The sequence below is a fragment of the Micromys minutus genome (genome assembly GCF_963924665.1).
Source record: "Micromys minutus genome assembly, chromosome: 2".
Taxonomy (NCBI): Eukaryota; Metazoa; Chordata; class Mammalia; order Rodentia; family Muridae; genus Micromys; species Micromys minutus.
The window spans coordinates 22,632,360-22,649,268 of NC_137971.1; the positions used below are offsets into that span (position 1 = coordinate 22,632,360).

The window sequence follows — 16,909 nt, forward strand, 5'->3', positions numbered from 1 at the left end:
GCCGGGCGCCCGGCCGCCCGCCGCTGTCTGCGAGAGCGCTCATCTGCGAGGTTACTGAATGCCAAGGCGGGGAAAGAGGGAGGGTGGAGGTTGCGACACCTCCCCTACGTTCCCCTCCCGCCCGAGTTACTCAGGCTCTGGGCGTAGGAGCCGCGTCCAGGGCGCACCAGAACGAGGAAGTGCCGGGCAACACTGGCCTGAGCGCCGTGGGTGGGGATGTGGCCACCAAGGCAGAGGCTTCAGACCCTTGGGCAGTCTGAGTACTCTTAAACCAGAAAACTAAAGAATCCCCGCCTCTCCGTCCCCTTCCCCAACCTTCTTCATCTTTCATGAACACTGATTATTGAAAGCCTGTTTAGCTAATCCTGATTGAAGAGTATCAGAGCTGAACTTTGGAAATGGTGTGGACAGTGTAGTTCATACTGCCCTAAAGAAGCCCCATAGGTAGGAGGCTGATGCTAAAACAATTTGTAAGGGGCCAGTGTATTTGACTTTGGGGTGAATTAATCTCTTTGTATACCGGTTTGTTTGCGTTTGCACAATAGGAAGACTTTCTTTGCCTTAGATTTTGGTTCTTTGGGTACAGCACACATCTAGTTTGTGTGGCCCCTGGTTTGATACTCACCACGGAAATGCAGGGAGAGGGGAAAGGGAGGAGGAGGAGGGGAGGGAGAGAGTTCAGGTGCACAGACAAGCCATGAATGTATCTCCGGGCTCCCAGTATGAGGGACTCTTGACGGTTTGACTCTGTTAGAGAAGTCTCAGCGAGACTGACTTATCTAAGGTGGCCTTTGGTGACTCATAAACGTTCCTGATCCCTCTGCTTCCTTCTTGCCATTACACTGCCCACCATTGCTTTCTGGTTTCCTTTTCTAGAAAATGAGATAATTAAAGAATTAAAGGTGTGTTTGAGGCTTGAGCTCTAGAGACCACTTCTCCAAGTATTCCAATCACCTATGACCTCACGCCCTCTCCCTTTGCCATACCCCCAGGCCTCTCCTGCCTATCCTGCCTAGTGGTTGTCTTGGGGTGTTTATCAAGAACAGCACGTGCCAGTTTGACGTGGTGCCTGGAAATGCACGCATGTGTGCTTCTGCCTTTCACCCACATGCGAGTCCAAGTACACACTCTGACTAACAGAAGGTGCGGGTCCTGTGTCCGTGGGAGAGACTCGGCTTGAGCTTTGACTAGCTTTACGTTAGAAAGTAGAACCAGAGGGTTTGGTAACTGCTGGAAAAGACACAAAGGAAAGAGTGAGATAAAGGAATCTCAGCGATGAGAATTTAGAAACAGTCTGATTGGAACCAAAAGATTCTGTGCAGAGAGGTGGGAAGAGGGAGGGAGGGGAAGAGGGAAGAAAGGAGAGAGAGAGAGGACAGAATGGACAACTGAACAGAACACTTATATCCTATATCACCAACACACACATATTCTGTAGTTTTTTTTTTTTTTTTTTTTTAAGGAATCATCAGACGCATAGTTAACGGTTTGTTTGTTCTAACTACCTCACAGCAGCCCAGATGCCCCTGGAGGAGCTCAGGGTTGGTACTAGCAGAAACTAGACTCAGCATTTCATGAGTTGTCTAAGCCCAAACAGCTCCAGCATGAGAGAAGAGAGCAAGAGGTAACAAGAAATGCACAAACATCACAATCCTCACATCTGTGCCTGAACACCTGACCAGAAGGGCAAAACTGAGCTTTGCTTCCTCGTTTCTCTATATGATCTGCGGGCCAAGGCATTTCTAGGATGTTACCAGCTCTCAGGATAACCCAAAACTTTAAAAGAGTCTATTTCTTCTTGTTGGAATCTGCACGTCTAATTAATCAACTAGGGTGGTGTGTCTGAACTAGGACCTCACTATCAATACCCTCTGGGGTTCTGCCAGTGGTGAAATGATTTGGGCAGAGACTCCTAAACCTTCTCCATTCCTATCATCTTTGTGTGTTCCTAGGCCAAAGAACCACTTGACCCAAGACTGACCGTCCTACTACAGTGGCAACCTGCTGGAATGGGTGCACCTTTGGAACCCTAACCCACAAAATCAGACATTAGGTTTGGCACTGCCTCCCTTATTTTCTACCCTTGAGCATCCTACTTCCTAAAGATGTTCCACTGTGAGTCTACGGTTGGTAACCTACAGCTTCCCTGGAGTTGGCGGTGTGTGAAGAACATAACATGCTAGCAGACCTACTTCCCTGAGATACTGGAGCACCAATGGTCACTAGTTAAGAACACAGGCCTAGACACCATAGTCTACTGGGACCATAGTCCTGATTCACTGTGTGATTTTTGGGCTTCTTTGTTCTTCACTGCCCCTACATACAAAAACGGGATGGTAATAGGGTGAGATTTGGGAAGATCAAATGAAGTTTTTTGTGTGATGTATTTAGCATGAGAGTCAAACAGGGGACTCAGGTTTAGCTCTTTGCTCAACACAGAACATGAGATTGACAAGCAAATGAAACTGCCAATTTTGCTAACAATCTGAGCTTCTGAAATTATTAGTTGAATCCCCTTCACTCCAGGTTGCTTGGGTTTGGGAGATAAATAGCTGTGATGATTTGGATGAGAATGGCTTCCATAGGCCCATATTGTTGACTGTTCTATTATCAGGTGGTGGAACTATTTGGGAAGAATCAGGGGGTGTGGTCTTGGAGAAAGTGTGTCACTGAAAGTGGGCATTAAGATTTCAGAAGTCCAGGACATTTTCCAGCATCTTTTTCTGCCTCATGATTGCATCTCAACATGAAAGTTGCAGTTCCTGCTCTAGGGTCATGCCTTCTGCTGTTCTTCCTGCTAGGATGGTTATGGACCGACCCTCTGAAACTGTAAGCAAGTTTCCCAATAAACCCTTTTATAAGTTGCCTTTGTCATAGTGTCACTTTGCAGCAATAGAAAATGACCAAGACACTTACATACATAAAAACCGCCTTTCCGTCTTCACGCTTATGAACACATTTGAGTCTCCTACAAGATGAGTCACTGTGCTTGATTTCATGGCGTTCTAACTCCCAGGATCCTACCTATCGATATGTATTAGTCCATGTTCAGGTGCTGTAATGAAATATCGAGACCAAGTACTTTAGCTCACTTTTCAAGATGGACAGACCGAGCCTAGGCAGTCCCGCCTGCCCAGCCTCTGGTGGATGGCATCATGACGGCAGTGTCGATTTCAGAAGATATCACATGGCAAGGCCAGAAGCCAGAGAGGTTCTGTAGTTCTTGAACCTTTATAATTCATTCTCACAGAAACAAACCGGGGGAGGGGGGTTCCCACAACAACTTCCCATGGCAGATTCCCCAATGACCTAGTCGCTTTTCATTCTTAAAGGCTCCATAACCTTAGCACTACCACACTAGGGCCAAAGTCCTAACACATGACACTGTGTGGGAGAGCACACTGAAACTGTATTAGAACCATAGCACCAGGCTATCTGGAGGTAGCACAGGGGCAGGGGAGCCTTTACTGAATTCCAGGGGGATAGAAGCCAGTGATGTCACCAACTATCTATCCACAAGCCACACAAAAGCTCCTGCAACAAAGAACTGACTACACCCGTGTGTGGTGCCACCTACCTAGGACCCCAGCTCTCGGAGGCTGAAGCAGCTTAATGCTGAGTCCAAGGCCAGTGTGAGCTGCACAGTAAACCACCACCTCCCTCTCTGCTCTCGTCTAGGCCCCGTAGTGCTGAGGTTAAGAAGCCCTCCTGAGACTTGACAAGATCACTTCCTACTGTCTGCTCTGTGGTGGAATCTCATTTAGTGGTGAAAGGCTAATGGGTTGTTATTTTTGTCATAAAAGTTTCACTACCAGCTCTGGAAGCCCTTAACTTACCCTCTCCACCCAGGCTCAGTTTGCACTGTGGCACTAGCCATGTACGCTGTAAAATCCCCTTCATCCACACAGCTCTGAAGACTCGTCAGGGCATCTACCCCTTCTGTAGACACCCAACCCGGGAAACCATGGGCTGGAAGGCAGCCGATTGCTCACGGCCACTAGTTGCTCTTAGCATGCTCTTTTGCTTCTCCCACTCTTAGGTGGAACCATGGAAACAAGACAGGGATCCACCAAGTGTAAATATGGACAGTAGGTTTCTGAGCCAAAGGGAAGTCCAGTGTTGTGGATGACTTTTGTTCCTCTTTATCTCATATTTTCAACCAAGCAGGAAGAGGGGACAGAAGGGACTTTCTCTGTGCATGGTTTTATTTCTCTCCTTGCAAAAAATTCTATTGAATTTATGTAAAAATGTTACTGCTCTCTCTCTCTCTCTCTCTCTCTCTCTCTCTCTCTCTCTCTCTCTCTCTCTCTCTGTGTGTGTGTGTGTGTGTGTGTGTGTGTCTCTGTCTGACTGTCTGTCTGTCTCTTGTCTGCTCTGCCTCTCTACACTTCCATCCATGTGCTATTCTCTGAGTGTGGAATACCACTCAGAGCCGCGCTCATCAAAGATCGCTTAGGTTCCTTGAAGAAGGTACGGTGACCACTGGAGAGTTTGGTACCTGAGGGTGTACCCCAGGTGGTAGAGTTCTAACCTGGTGCTCAGGAGGCCCTGGGTACATGACCATATATAGATGTGTAGTTTACATCTATGTTCTCCGAATTTTAAGAAGGAGGCGGGGCTAGAGAGATGGCTCAGCCGTTAAAAGCACCAATTAGTCTTCCAGAGGTCATGAATTCAATTCCCAGCAATCATAGGGTGGCTCGCAACCATCTGTAACGGGGTCTGGTGTGTCTGACGACAGCTACAGTGTACTTGTATACATAAAATAAATAAATAAATGTTTGGAAAAAATAGAGAGGGGGGAATCATTCGGGTCAGAAGATAAGGGTCATCCAAGACAACTTAGTGAGTTCAAAGCCAGCCTGAGCTGCTTATGAAACCCAACCTAAAAACACAGAAACTCTCTCTCTTTCTCTCTCTCTCTCTCTCTCTCTCTCTCTCTCTCTCTCTCTCTCTCTCTCTTTCTCGCAGCCTGGGATCCTATCCTGAGAAAATGAGGGAAGGAGAAAATTTTCAGAGGGAGACCACTCTGCTTTCTGCTCTGCAATAGATCCTGATTTTGCAAGGGGAGAGACAGACACACCGCAGAGATGGAAGCACCCAGGTGAGGAAAAGCACACAAAGTGATGCTCCCGTGTGCCTCAGGACTGTGCACTTATATCTAACACTAAAGCAGTGGCTCTCAACCTGTGGGCTGCAACCCCTTTGGGGACGCATATCAGACATCCTGCATGTCAAACATTTACATTATGATACATAACTAGCAAAATTGCAGTTAAGAAGTAGCAAGGAAATAATTTTATGACTGAGGGTCACCACAACGTGAGCAACTGTCCAATAGGGTCGCAGCATTAGGAAGGAGAGAAATCCAGGTAGAAACTGAAACATGAAAAGGCTCAAACTGAAGTGACAAGCTACCTCTTTCTGAATTATTCACAGGTGAGAGGCCAGGGTAGGCGTGGGAAACACAGGGGCTGCTCTAAGCAAGCTCCAGGGGCAGCTAGCATACCAGCCCTTTACATAAGTTAGGTACAGAGCCTGCTCTGAGAAGACCTGTTGGGAGGACCCAGCCAAGGCTCCGTGTTGACGAGCAGCGCTTATGCCTGCACAGGCCATCCTCGGTTACTATTTTCTGCAAGGCACAGTTCATACACTGGACAGAGGTGGCCTTCTCGCTGATGGGTTTTGTCCAAGTTCTCATTCCAGTGGCACCTGTGTGTGTCCCACCAGGTTGACCTCACCCCTCTGGGCTGTGGGGCATCTCACTGAGGAGAAGAAGAAATGAGAGCCATGACCAACTGTTTAACAACCGTGAGGACTGAGATGGGCCCTCACTGGACAGGCCTGCCTGACCCTTGTCATGGTGTCCTGTGGTGACTCAGCATTCCCCGCCCGGGATACAAAGAGTTAGGACCAATCCAAAGAGGCCGCTGCTACTCTCAGGAGGTCTCAAAAGTCAATAAAGGGGGAGCAGCTTCCACTGCTGAGGTGACTTTAGGGAGAGGGAACGGTGAGGAGCAGACCAGGAAGGCAAATAAAGCAGTCACCTTAGTAACAAGAGTAGTCTGAGTGGCAATCACTCAGGTCTAATGACCATGTGCCTGGCAGTCTTAAGCACCTCCTTACATGAATTCATTCAGCGGTCACTAAAGCGTGGTGCTTATAAACCAAGCTGCTCACTGAGAAGGGGAGGGGGACATAAAGTCTCACTCTTACCTAAGAAGCTATTAGCAACTGAAACCTGCTGGAAATCCCTGATCCAAATCCGAGTGTCACTGGGTGTGTCCGCCATACTAGAGGGCAGACCCAATGCCTACGAGTAGTTGATAAAAATACAACAAAGTCTAGAGGGTTTTGGGGTTTTTCTTTTGTTTGTTTGTTTTTTAGTGTTCTTTGTTTGGTTTTAGTTTAATTTAGTGTTTTTTTTTTTTTTTTGTCTCGGGTGTTTGTTTTGTTTTGTTCTTGAGAAAGAGCATTAAATTGGGTGGGTGAGATCTGGAGGAGTTGGAGGAAGGGGAAGAACTATTATTTATATTGTATAAAAATTTTTAAATTATCTTTTAAGAATTAAAAAGAAACAAGCAGAGCTGCTGACAGGCAAGACTTATTCTGAGAAATGGCCACAGCAAGCTGTTACAAACCATGCCTTTCACGAAATATGTATATCTTTAATAGGTACAATTATTAATCATACAGGTTAGGGGAATCGGGCCTTTGTGTATTCGTGGGTGCATTGTATGCATATGTGATCTATGTGTGTGCAGCGAGTGCCCTGGGCACGTGCTCACAGAGGCTAAAGGAGATGGTGCAGTTTTCTGTCACTCTCTGTCTGATTCCTTTCAGGGTCTCTGAACCAGGAGCTAAGCTGGCGTCAGCCTCCGAAGTCCTCCCATCTGTGCCCCCACGGTGGTGAGGTCACAGGGACCGGCAACCACACCTGACTTTTAATGTGGGTGCTAGGGATTTGAACTCAGATCTTTGGGTTTACATAGCAGTTATTCTTATCCACTAAGACATCTCACCAGGCTGTTTTGTAAGATTTCACTGTTCCTCCCTAGTTGGCCTTGAAATGTGTTATCCTCCTGCCTCAGCCTCTATCCTCTGAATACAGTGCCGACATTACGAGCATTAGCTAAGTGCAGCCAGACCAAGGTTGTAATAGAAATTCTGAGATTCAAACTCTGTCTTTGGGGAAAACAAAGTCTCTCATTCCTCCTCAGTTTCACCTTGGAGGGCAGGAGCCACTCCGTGGCTACTTGGTGCTGCTGTGAAAGTAGTTCCTTTGAGAAAAACTGAATTCACCTGTCAATAGTATCGAGCCAAACTTGTTGGCCATGAGGATTGAGCTGGCTGCCATTGTACAGCCATGCTGACTACTGTCAGTGAAGTCCTGGTGTGACTGATCTCTACCTCATCTGGGTATAGAAAGGGTGAGGATCAATACTAGGAGGCCCCTGCTACTCTCAGGAGGTCCTTTTGGGGAACGGATCCTCCAGCCCCCAGGGAGTCTTCAGATGATCAACATCGTACTGAACAAAACCTTGTAATAAGTCTTAGTTTCCAGTTAGTCCTAAGCACCTGGCCCTCAGAAATGGAGGTAACAAATATTTATTACTGGTCTAAGATCTTAGATTTGGGGAGTAATCAGCTTCACAGAAAATTGGTTAGTGCATTATTTACCTTTTGCAGATGTGGAGCTGCGATTATGGAGTTAGCCTAAGGTCCTGGGAAGTATGCTTTGAATCTGAGCAGCCTGGTTCCAAGGTCATATCAAGACTCAGAACTGTAAGACAGCAGGCTCTTTTGGGGAAGAAGGGCTTGGCTACTCCCATAGCTGGGTGACTGTTGGGTGGCTCTCCAGTTCCCTTCTCCTGACCTGGGTTCTTCTATTCCAACTGGGATCTCCCAGGTGTATCTCCAGTGCACCTCTCTCCAGTTGGGACTGGTCAGAAATAATCAGCCGCTATTGCTCCTCACCAAGAAACCGAATCAACAGAAAACCTAACTGCTGTCTGTTTCTTCTGGTGAGGGTCTGTCTGTCCCAGTGCAGGAGCCTCCATTATCCTGATCCTTCTGCAGAAAGATGCAAATCCTCAATACAAAGTGTTTAACTCAGAAAGGGCAGTCTTTTCCAATGCCCTTTCTTAAATGGCAACTTGTCTTTGTGGGTGTCTCTTGGCTAAGAGCCACATGGTTCACCTAGTGGGAAAGAGGTTCATTTGGACGCACATGGCTTAAGCACGTACTGCATGGCCCCAGTGCCAGGACCACAAAGATGGCAGGTGAGTGATGCCAGAGAAAGCCCAAAAGAGCCACCAGATCTGTGCATGTCCCAAGGCGACCGTGGGCCAAGGTCTTGCGCCTGATTGCATGATTCCTCTTACATTACTTCCCCTGCCCCCCACTTTGGCTTCTTTACTTATTCAATTTTTAATTACAGAACATAAGAAGTTAATTTAAAAATATAAATCTATCCAGCATTCTCCTATGTAAACCCCCTCCCCCTTGAGATTTTGCTGTAACAGATACAGATGTTTGTTCTGTTCTATGGGACTGTCTTGTCTACATGGATGGGGTCTTGTACACATGGAGGTCATGGTGTACACATCTTTATTATAATGTGCTGCTGTGGCTTGATGTGACCCTAAGGATTCATGTGTTAGATGAACGTTTGGTCCCTTTACCTGTCTCCATGTGTGTGCTGTTTGGATGTGAGGTGTTTAGGAAGTGAATAGGATTGGGCGAAGTCTGAAGTGGACTCCCACGGTGGCTGAGGTAGATTTACAAGAAAAGAAGATCCTAAGATCTTATTCTGTCTTACCAGTTGTCAAGAAAGTCCTCCCCACATGCTAAGCACCTGGAAGTATGAACTAATGAACTTCTATTCTTTATAAATCACCTGTACTCAAGTATTTTGATATACAAAAAGTAGATGAAGACACACGTGCTTGAAAGTTTGTTTCTCTAGCACATTCTTTTTCTTTTTTCTCTTTCTCTCTCCCTTTCTTTCTTTATCCCTTCCTTTCTTCTTTCCTTCCTTCCTTCTTTCATTCCTTCCTATGAGACAGGGTCTCTCTGTGTAGCCCTGGCTGTCCCAAAATTTGTTCTGTAGACCAGGCTGACTTAGATTCACAGATATCAGCCTGCCCCTGCCCTCTGTGTGCTAGGAATAAAGAGTTTGCCATAAAAGGCCACAGCACGCCTTTGTCTTCTATTCTATCCGTGGGTTCCCTCAGTGCATGTAACCAATATGTTTAGCTTTTCTCCCAGGGTGTGGCAGCAAGGACAAAGGACATATCCTACAGTGGTGGGTCTCAGACACCAGTCAGTGTCTGCCTCAGTTTCCTGTGTCTAAAGTGAAAAAGAAAAGTAAAGCCCAGGCAGTTTTCCCTAAGGCTACAAAAACCATGTCTACTTTTTTAGTAGAGTGACTATATCCTAACTTTCTGTTAAAGACACAGTGTGTCAGTCAAGAAAAAACAAGACAAAAAGGAGGAAAGAGAGAAAGGCATCATATGCTTTTTAAAAAAATAGCAATCTTGTCTGAGTTCCAGTATTTTGTTTTATTTTCAGAGTCTTGCTATGAAGCTCAGGTTGGACTTGAACTTGTGACAATCTTCCTGTTTTCACTCCCAGGCACTAGGACGGTAGGTGTGAGCTACAGCACCCAGAGGAATTGCGGAGATTTATGGTAGAAAAATACCAACTCCCCCTGTGCAGTCCAATCACAGCTTTTACAATCACATGAAGGAGCTGGAAGAGATATTCAATGTTTAAGATCACTCACCACTTTTTCAGAAGACCCGAGTTCCTTTTCTAGCACCCAGTCAGATGGCTCACAGCCACCTGTAATTCCAGGAATCTGACAACCTCTTCTGGCTCCTGTGGACACCTACACACATGTGACATTCACTTAAAAGCACACATGCATATACATAAATAAGAAGAAAAAATAGGAGAAATCTTTTGAAAAATTGCTTCTGTATTTGTGCTTTAGGCTTAACATCCAATTTATCTTTGAGGATGCTTTGAGTCTAAAGCGGGGGCTTTTGTTGCCTCTAAAAGGGCCTCAGGGAAGTCAGAGGGAGAAAGGGTAATGAGTCAGATCCAAATGCTCTACCTTGAAGGTGTGGGGAATATCTTCCCCATAGGCCCGGTATACCTTTGAAAGTGTTTCACTATTTCATTTAAACAGTAGAGAGGGAGAGTAATCTGGGTCCACATCTAAGGCACAGTGATGGCCTGACATGCAAGTCATAAAGAGAAGGGTGACTGGGCTTGGAGCAATGGTTCCAAATTAGAAAAAGGGACGAATAAGGGAAAAGGGCTTGCTGCTGTTGGTGGTGGCTTGGATGATGGTTCTTGGATTTCTAAAATCTAACATAGGTTATATGCCTACTTCTGTATGTACAGATGCATACACACATAATATAGATACTTAACTGTGGGGTGTATATACTAAAAAGTCTTCTCGAGGTGCAAGGTCAACACTGGCCTCCCCAGCCTCTTCCCTGAACTTAGCCCATCAGACACGCTGCAAGAGATGAATATTTTAAGGAGAACGAGGAAGCGAGATGTGCACGCAGAAGCAAAGGATGGGAGCACACTTGCTGTCCTGGGCTGCTGGCATCCAGAAGCACATCAGCAACAGGAGGTGTGCATCAGAACTGCCCCAGCCTGTAGACAGTTTCAGGCTGGAGGATCTCCAGGGCCAGTCCTCTAGTCCTCCCACTGGAGAGACTAAGAACTACAGAACGCCCTTTCCTGCTAACCCAGCCGGAGTGTGCTGGCTGCATGCACGTCGGAGCTCACGTCCACTTTAGCCTTGCGGTGCTAACAACTGGCAGATCGTCAGAGCCTTTGAGGAGGGTTGGCTTCATCGTAACTCTCAACTCCCTGCTCCAACCGCCAATCTACGCCGAGCAGGTCCCCAGTGCCAGTTTGTGTCCTCCACTCCCACAGCCAATGCAAGGCTGAGGCGCCAGGCTAACTTTCCCCTACATCAGTTTCCTTCTCTCCGCACTGCATTGCAAAACCAGCCATTTCTGCGCTGTCACTGGGCTGCCACTGCAGCCCCCATCCTCCTCGCCAGCTCTTCCTGCTGTTTCTAATGACTGCTGGCATAGTAGTCCCATTTCCCCCTGGAACCAGCACCACTTGGGTGGGATTCCAAGAACGTGAGCGTGTGTGTGTGTGTGTGTGTGTGTGTATGTGTGTGTGTGTGTGTGTATGTGTGTGTGTATGTGTGTGTGCATTTTCGAGAAAGGTGGGGCTTGGTGACTTGAAAGTCACAAACTCCAGACTCTCAGCTTCCCAGTGAGCTCATTAACCTCTCTTTTCAGGCTTTGGGTTGTAGAGATCTGTCCCCTGTGTGTTCAGGACTGGAGATGTTTTGTGCCTGTGTGTATGTGCTTTGCCTTTGCTTTGCTTTTCTTTTTAGAAACAGTTTTTTAATTAAGCTTTTCTTAGGCCTTAGGGGCGCTGGGCAGCACATCCTAATCCCTCGATAAGCACCATAAGCTTTGTACTAACCCTAGTGCTGGTTCCAGCAAGTGTCACAGCCTGTAAAAGCAGAACGGTGCTGCTGTTCTCAGGCCAGAGGGGAGAAAACTGAGGTTGCAGAATGTATTTTTTTTTTTTTTTTTTTAGGAAATATGTTGTTGATAACTAACAGGAATTCAACAACAACAAAATCAAACAACAACAAAAAAAGAAGAACAAAAGAAGAATAGCAGAAAAAGAAGGAAGGAAAAAGAAACAAAGGTGTCTCATGAGGAGTCAAGAGGCAGATCTCACTTTACCTAGGCACATCTGGACTATCCAGAGACCTGGCTGGGTGCCACCTGGCTGGGTGCCACCTTGCTGGGTGTCACCTTGCTTCCTCCTCTACCAAGAAGGAAAAGGAAGAGGTGAAAGGAGTGGAGCAGCCCTCAACTCCCCCGTTCTGAGGTGAGTCTTAGAAACAGCTTTTTAATCCAACACTTACCATGTGTTGTGCTTTCAGTTCTAAACACTGGCTCCATAATCCCTTCACCTTGATTACACTGAGCTGCTGGAGACTCTGTTTCCTCTCTGCTTATTCCAAAGTGTCTGAGAGTTCTGAAGCTTGGTGATTTAGAGAATTCTGTAAAGTGCACTGGCCTAGGATTCTGAAAACCAAAAGCCCAGTCCTTTGCCCACACAGTGTGGTGTGACCTTGTGGAGAGAATCTCTCTCTCTCTCTCTCTCTCTCTCTCTCTCTCTCTCTCTCTCTCTCTCTCTCTCTGTCTCTGTCTGTCTCTCTGTCTCTCTCTGTGTGTATGTGTGTCTGTGCATTAGAGATCTGCTTGGCTTGCCCACCTCACAGGCTATGAAAGACCATACTTGAGGGTTGGGAAAGTGCCTGGAGGTGCTGGGCATTTTGCTCACTTAGATTTGCCCACGGAGCTGTCAGTCTCTAAGAGGGAGGGCCCTGACAGGCACCCTCCTGGATAGTCTCCTCCCTGGCCGTTTCCAGCTAAGGAGATTCAGCAGATTCATCTGAGCACTGAGCAGCATTCAAAGCTAGCCCACAGGACAATGCAGCTTCAAGTAAATGAGTCTAACGGGGACCAAGCAGCTGAGTCTGTTGATCCAGGACAGCATGGGTGGGAAAACAGACTCACTGTTAGGACAAGCCAGTACATTTGGGCCAAGAACCCAACCAATTTGTTTCCAGGACCCTGAATCTGAATCCAGCAAAAGGTTGATGATTAAAACCTGTTGGTTTTGGACTTAGAAAGAAAACCTGGGTTCCATTTCCCTCAACATCAGCCCAACAGCTAAACGACCCCTCTTGTAGCCTTCAGCAAACAGGCATGGAAATGGGACCTGACTCATGGCAGAGCTGGGAGGATTGTTAGATATGGTGTCCTGAAGAATTAATCCTCCACCCATTTTGGCCACAGTGGTGGTGACAGTCATTACTGGTGGTGTACCTCACTTGTTCCTCAACTAGTGCACCTCACCTGAGTTCCTTAATTAAATTTTGTGAAAAGTATAGATCAAGCTACCCTGTGTGGCTTACCTCTTTTTAAATTATTTTTATTTTTGAGGTTATAATTACATCATTCCCCTCCTTCCCTATCCTCCCTCCAAACACTGTCATATACCCATCCTTACTCTTTCAGATTCATCGCCTCTTTCTTCATTAACTGTCATCATATGCATATATGAACACACATATACATCCCTTAATCCAACCTACTCAATCTGTGTAATAGTCATTGTATGTATGTTTTTAGGACTGGCCATTTGATATTTGATAACCGGTTGATGTGTTCCTCCATGGCTCAAGTCTATTTCTCCAGACCTCAGCATTTCCTAGTTAACTGTCATTCTTTGTGTAGGCTTGAGGCCTTTGGGCTTCCCCTGTCTGCTCTGGTGTACATATTGTTGTTCTTGCTCTGCTCAGCTTTGGCCAGTCATGTTGGTGAGACTTTACGGGTGTAGCTTCTGGCATCCCTCGAAGATATGATTTCACAGGAAACTCCTTGATCCTCTGGCTCTTACACCCACCATTCCCATCCCCCCTCTTTCCACACCCTCTTCCACAATGTCCTCTGAGCCTTTGGTGCAGGAGTGTTTTGTAGATGTATTCACTGGAACTGGGTGCCACAACTCTGTATTTTGATGGGCTGTGGTTTTCTTTAACAATCCCCCTCTATTTCCTTGACGAGAGGGGTAAGGACCACACTTATCTGTGGGTATAAGGACAAGTGTTTACATTGTAGTTAGGGATTATGCTGGTTTAGATCACGGATGCTTGTCGCTTCTCCTCCAAGATTCATGGGGAGGCTGGGTTTCCAGTACCAAGCGTTGCTTCCCTCCTGTGTCAGCCGCCATTGCTGGGTTGCCTCTTGGGGCACATAAGAACTTATAATACCAGGCTTGGAGGACTTTCAGTTCCAGGCCCAAAGTCAGGCATTTTAAGGCAACGGTCAGTTTCCTTAAAGAAAGAAATGCTTTGCCCAGGTTATGTCATCGATCAAATATTGACTTTATTTATGGCCACACTTGAGGTCTGCTTTACAGTCTCTTTTACAGCCATGTTTGCTTAAGGGCTGATTCATGCCCCTTGCTCTGCCACGATTTTACTGGAAATTCTAAAGACAAAAAGCTAGGTATGTCTTAGACACAAATGGTCGACATCATTGTAAAAGTTGCTCGTTCTTATTGGGTTCTTTAAAACATCTTGCAGTTCACACTGTTTGCCAGGCATGAGAGAGAGGAGGAAACACAACCACCGAGCCGCTTGGGGTGGTGGGAGGAGGGCATGATGGGTGAGAGATGGGTTTGGTACTGAGAGCAAAGGTGTATGAAGAGAGGCACAGCCAGGTGCTGGTGGCACAGCCCTTTAACCCCAGCACTGAGGGCAGGAGCAGGTGGATCTCAGGTTCGAAGCCAGCCTGTGTGTGTGTGTGTGTGTGTGTGTGTGTGTGTGTGTGTGTGTGTGTGTGTTTGTGTGTGATACAAGTCCAGAGGTCAGAGGACAGTGTTGCATAATCTGGTCTCTCCTTCCATGTCATATGGTGTACTGGCTGGTTTTGTATCAACTTGACACAAGCTGGAGTTATCACAGAGAAAGGAGCCTCAGCTGAGGAAATGCCTCCATGAGATCCAGCTGTAAGGCATTTTCTCAACTAGTGATCAAGGGGGGAGGGCCCAGCCCATTGTGGGTGGTGCCATCCCAGGGCTGGTAGACCTGGATTCTATAAGAAAGCAGACTGAGCAAGCCAGGGGAAGCAAGTCAGTAAGCAACATCCTTCCCTGGCCTCTGCATCAGCTCCTGCTTCCTGACCTGCTTGAATTCCAGTCCTCACTTCCTTTGCTGATAAACAGCGATATAGAAGTGTAAGCTGAATAAACCCTTTCCTCCCCAACTTGCTTCTTAATCATGATGTTTGTTCAGGAATAGAAACTCTGACTAAGACACATGGGTTCTGAAAATTGAATTCAGGTCACCAGATTTGAGCAGCAAATGCCCTGTCTCTCCTTCTCTCTCTCTCTCTCTCTCTCTCTCTCTCTCTCTCTCTCTCTCTCTCTTTCTCTCTCTCTCTCAAAACAAGTGTTCCAATTGTGCAGTCCTCAGTTATTCATATCAAATGCCTCCGCATTGATAAGGGGAGGAAATTCAGTTAAGAAAGCTAGGCGAAGTGCAGTGGAATCTTGGGGTCAGGTGGTACCACCCTCCTCCCCTGTATTCTCTCCATCTCCATTTGCATTGTAGCCACTGCTAGAAATTAGAAGTAATAATGTCATTCTCCATCCGCACTGCGCGCTCATCTGTTCTCTGGCTTTGAATGCTAGAGCAGTGGAAACCTGCTTTGGGGATGGGAGGTGGTGGCTCAGCCTCTAGAGGAAGATGCTCATGGGGATGGGAGGTGGTGGCTCAGCCTCTAGAGGAAGATGCTCATGGGGATGGGAGGTGGTGGCTCAGCCTCTAGAGGAAGATGCTCATAGGGATGGGAGGTGGTGGCTCAGCCTCTGGAGGAAGATGCTCATGGGGATGGGAGGTGGTGGCTCAGCCTCTGGAGGAAGATGCTCATGGGGATGGGAGGTGGTGGCTCAGCCTCTAGAGGAAGATGCTCATGGGGATGGGAGGTGGTGGCTCAGCCTCTGGAGGAAGATGCTCAAGTTCACATTCTACTGCCACCGGTTTCATCGTCATCTTGAATGAGTCACTTACATTCTCCAAACAGCTTTCTCATCTGTGTGATGAGCATCGACTTTTCACACAGCATGACTGTGGAAGTACATCTATGTGGCCCATATGAAGTGTTGCTGGGACACGCATAGGAATCTATGGTGTAAAGCAGACCTTGACGGTACAACATCTTAGCATGCTAGCCAGGCACCACCATTCCTAGCCTGGAGCTGATGAAACTTAAGTATAGGGAGAATGAAGTGGCTCACTCAAGGTCGATCAGTACTAGAATTTCAACCTGTGTCAATAAGTTTTCATGTCAAGGTTCTCCCCAGGGCATTGCGATTGGCTGACGCTAACATACAGAAATTTCCAGATTGGAAGAGCGTCTCTCTTTGTTGGCAATAAACAGGCTCATTTCTATTCAGTTCATTTCGTCAAGGGAAGAAGTCAGTACTGCAGCATGTATGTTACACATGTAACTCATTTAGAACCTAACCAGCGGCTCACTGGATTTATACTGATGACGACGTGCTCAGACAGCCTTGTTCTTGGCCCTGCTGTCTGCTGCCTGGCATTCACCTCTACCTTGTGAATATGAAATGAAAGGCCCATCTTCATCATCTATGCCCTCATGCAAGACAAACCCATAAGATCCACGGGAGGTGGCTCACCTTCATCATCTGCACAGAGCAGCTCACCTTTGTCTTCTGTACGAGGCAGCTCATGTCCATTATCATAACTTGTCTTTGAAATAGCCAAGAGACATTTTATCTGTTTTTCTTTTCCCTCCACAAACCCTCCAGTTTGTTTATTTCCCCGTTTAACAGGTCAACATTCAAGTTTGCCTTCCGTATATTTGAGACTACGTGGCTCCCAACATTGAATCACCAGGCTATGGGAAACACCCTTTACTGGATCAGATTCTGGGTCAGAGCTATTGCCCTTCCCCAAAGACCTTGACATCAGAAAGTTATCAATACAAGAGAGACCATGTTTTCTTTAAACTCCGTTTAACGATTCTCTTGTAACAACAGTGTACGTCCTTAACTAATAAATTGGCCATCGCCTTGTTTGGAGAGTCTATTGTTTCTCAACCTTGGGGAGGCATCAGATGGGGTCTCCTGGCTTCCTCCAAAGCTGTATGGCTGCTCATCTGCTGTACATGGTGACACGGTGACACATATGCTGGTCAGGTGAGGAGATCTGGGCTTGGCGTTCTCGGAGATAGCTAAGATTCTTCAG

General features: G+C 46.8%; 1 long non-coding RNA gene across 1 annotated transcript; it reads left to right on the forward strand.

Moving 5' to 3' along the window:
* The first annotated feature begins 11,054 nt into the window (after window positions 1-11,054).
* Window positions 11,055-16,671, forward strand: LOC308417830. Its single transcript, XR_013974944.1, has 3 exons — window positions 11,055-11,161; window positions 11,650-11,949; window positions 16,495-16,671. It is a non-coding gene; the product is annotated as an uncharacterized lncRNA (long non-coding RNA).
* The last annotated feature ends 238 nt before the right edge of the window (window positions 16,672-16,909 follow it).